The sequence below is a fragment of the Perna viridis genome, chromosome 8, assembly GCF_037379345.1.
Source record: "Perna viridis isolate PV_CMFRI_1.1 ecotype Kerala chromosome 8, ASM3737934v1, whole genome shotgun sequence".
Lineage (NCBI taxonomy): Eukaryota > Metazoa > Mollusca > Bivalvia > Mytilida > Mytilidae > Perna > Perna viridis.
This window is the reverse complement of record NC_142452.1, coordinates 11,976,724-11,980,674: the sequence shown is the minus strand read 5'-3', so window position 1 is coordinate 11,980,674 and position 3,951 is coordinate 11,976,724. Positions and strand designations below refer to the sequence as shown.

The following is a 3,951-nucleotide window of genomic DNA, read 5'->3' as shown; positions in this document are numbered from 1 at the left end:
TTATAATCTTAATGCTGATGTACTCATCAAGTTAGGTCGAAAGATAAACTTACACATCAAACCCATTACAGCAAAATATAAACTAGTAGAGAAAAATCCTTGAATTGTACTCTTAAAGGTCACGACTATATACAAAGGTTTATACCATTGTTGTCGTGTTAAAACCCACATGAACATTCCGCAAAAACTTCTAAATTTAGTTTTTAACTTTCACACCCCTTGTCTTTTGATTTTCACTTTCCCTAATTATTGAATGTTTTTATTTTAATTTTGACCTTCCATCAGACTACAACCGCAACAAAAAAAAAACGATAACAAATAAACAAGCAAGAAAATGTAGAAGTGTGAAGAAATTACTTTCACAAAAAGTGCCAAATCTCCCATTGGTGCACAAACATTCAAATGATGAAACTCCATTCTTGCACGTCCCACCATCCTGGCAGATTACTAGATCACAAGGCGTGGCTACAAAAAACGGTTTTAGGGCTTATCGGAAATGGCAAACTACAAATGTGAAAAGTCAAACTACAGATATTCGACATGATATAAAAACACATGTTTAGTTGAAACCATGGAAGTTGTTCTGTTCTTTGTAATTTTCGTTCAAATATATAGATTTATATGTTAACCACTTGATTGAGCATTTGACGTGACTTCAATTTGACGTAAAACTAAATACTCGTATAACTGCAACCAAAACGTTGATGTAGGACTTTCCATTATTTATCATGTAAATCAGATGACCATTAATAACTAAGTTCATACTAAAATGTTTGGCTTTACTTTAATATCTGAGTAAGGAGCATATATAATTTTTACCGTATAAATTTACAGAAAACAACCCCGTTGTTATCCCACCGTCATGTTTTTTTTTTTATTTTGTTGACAGGTAAGTCATAGAATTTGCAATTTTATTTTAAAATTGGTGATTTTTAAGGAAATTTAAAAATAAATAAACAATTAAAACCAAAATTTCTCCTAAAGGAACTTAAGACCTGAAATGAAATAGGAAGTTTTTAGGCTAACTACCAACTACAAAAAATTGCCATAGAAAGAGAAAAAAATGTGATTTGCGAAATTCTTACAAGGGCTACAATGTCAACAGCAATGAAATAGCTTTATTTATGTTAAACATATTCACTTGGACAGGAAACACTTTCTTTTTATGTTTATCGGTAACAGATATTTTGATTTTATCATTTAATATATTTTTGACCTGGGTGTATTCTGTAGCTAGCTTAGCATTGCTTACGTCTAATGGTATATTATCGTATCTTACTTAAAGTCTGACAAAAGTATCCACCTTTAGTCTTTAAACATCTCTGCTTTCTGTACATGGATTGGGGTGACAATGGTCCACATCCTGTGGACAAATTTTTTTTTCATTTAATTTAAGGTAGATCATACCTATTACACTTAGCATTCTTTTCTGTCATCTTACAAAATAAAACATATATATATATATAAATTTAATAAACAAATAATGTTTAATGCTCCTCCTTCCTATATACAATGTAGGAATTAATCATAAGGGTATGCACATTTCTAAGTTGTTTTATTTGATAGGCTCTGACAATGTTTTCTAATAAAAAGTGTATGCAGCAAGCTCAGTTTGCTTTTCTGAGGACATAACCTAATTAAATGAAACAACAAATTGAATTTGGTAAAATTCGTGCCACTCTTGTGGCATTTTACTTTAAACCCTTGACAAACATATGTACAAACAGAAACAGCTTTTGAATGATTAAATAATAATGTCTTGAAAAGCAAAAGTGGGTATAAACTATTTGCACCATAATTTCACAAACAGTTTTCCGACAAAAACAACATACAAGCATAATGATGACGAGCAATTATCAAACAAAAACATATAAAAAAACACAATGTGTAGTGCAACATAAATTTAGGGAAAAAACTACAGTACAAATTATGGTCAATGAACCTGAAATTATGATAGGAGGAGGGGTTTGGGTTGTATTTAAAAATATCCGTCAATAAAATATCACAAAAAATCTAAACATCATCAAAGCACACAACAGTTAGCTTAGAAATGGCCGTGTCAAAGATGACCTCACGCGCATGCCTCATCATTCATTCCTATAATCTTATGAATATTCAATAGCTAAATTAAACAAGGTTGAGTCATCGCATAACAGAGTTATTAAACATAACTTGAATATTGTGATGTAAAAACATTGTTTCAAGTATTTTAGAATTTTTGGCCTAAATATTGTATAGGAAAATTATAAGCATTAATTGTGTAAAGCCTCTTTCAAAATGAAATAATTTGCGGGAAAATGTCCTATAGAAATGTAATGAGAATTTTAGTTGTTTTTTAAATATTACAAAAAGAGATCGATGACCCCCAATTTTCTTTTTAAGATATGAAAGAATGTCACTAAAACCGAAGTCAGTGACTTATGATTTTAGATAAAATCCTGAAGTTTGTTCATTCAAGGTCATCTTCCAGAAAAAAAACTAAGAAAATTTATCTACTAGAGATATAAGGTATCATCTATTTTAAGCTTGACAATGTGAAGTAAAAAGTAAAAATCTGTGCATAGCTTTGTACAGTTCACGCAGTTGGAATATTCACACCTTAAATTGAACTTGATATTCAATTTTTATGTCACATTTTCTTATCATTTCATTGTACACGAAACATGTACGTGTGATGTTCTTGGGTGACATTAAGAGAATGTCGTTCAGCTGTTCATTCACTTTTGAACTTTGTACGTATTATTATGGTTGTTTTATGTTCTGTGTGTTTGTTTTCCATGTCTTGTCTTTATCTCTATGAATTCTGATAATTGTTTAAGTCATGTTATCTTTTCGTAAATTTTCTTACATACTTGTTTATTTCAAGGGGATATTTATCTGGTAGGTCTAGTTAAACATGAAATAAATACAAGATATTAGAAAAAAATATGAAACTGATAGACAAAATTAAAACCGTTTGTGAAATTGGTGCATTAAACCACCCTTGGGTAAGCTTTGTTTTAATTACAAAAACAGTCTTACCATTGTCAATCCACTGATTGGATAGTGTAAAAATCCGATTCTAGACTCTGATGTTCTTTCTGTTTTCAGTAATTCACAAACAAGCGATTCGGGGTTGTAATTGACGGCAACACATTGGTCTTGGTATAGGCACTGTCTTCCACACATTTTCAATCCAATTGCCCTATACGCTACGATTACATAAGCATTTTTGTAGGTGTTATTTGCGATTATCCCAATTTTAAAACTAGCTACAGTTACAAAGACGAACAAAACAAAAACCCATAGTACGAAAATAAGCATTTGATATTTTTCTTATACTAAACCCTTGAGTAAAATTACGCGAAAATGACGGCTTATAATAATTCAAAACATTAATAATTGCAGCATGCGCATCATTGACATTATATCGAAGTACGTTGGAACATCAATGTTCACTCTAAGGAAAGCTCAAATGTCGTGTCGTCAATTTTGATGAGATGTAGTGATGAAAAAATTATATTTGCTTCCAATTTTATAATAATGAAAGGCAAAATATGTACATATCAAATATTTAAAAAGATTAATTTACCAATCGTATTGATATTAAAAATTAAAAGTAGTTGCATTTAAGCCAAAAATAATTACTTATTTTAACCCATTAACTGCATTAGAATTATTAGAAAATCTGATATATTTCCGCATGACTGATACCATGAACGATCTACTTCAATTTTACTGTAAGCTCCATATTGGTTTAAGTAGGAGTTTTGTTCAATATCGCCATGACACGGTGTGATCGTTACATGTAACGATTATTTTCTTTCACTTCATCAAATGGTATATGCTGATCAGGTCATATATGTGATTTGACATTTGTTCAGTTTACAGTACTTTTCTGTGTATATGGTGCACGGTTTTTAATCTAAAACAAATTTCATATGAACTTGATCACGTCCTGGATTAAAAAAA

At 30.4% G+C, this 3,951-nt stretch overlaps 1 long non-coding RNA gene across 1 annotated transcript; it reads right to left on the bottom strand.

Moving 5' to 3' along the window:
- Positions 1-377: 377 nt before the first annotated feature.
- LOC148609352 (uncharacterized) lies at positions 378-3,331 on the bottom strand. The gene is made up of 3 exons (XR_015914432.1): positions 3,022-3,331; positions 1,280-1,363; positions 378-465 (listed from the first exon to the last, which is right to left on the bottom strand). It is a non-coding gene; the product is annotated as an uncharacterized LOC148609352 (long non-coding RNA).
- Between the last annotated feature and the right edge of the window lie 620 nt (positions 3,332-3,951).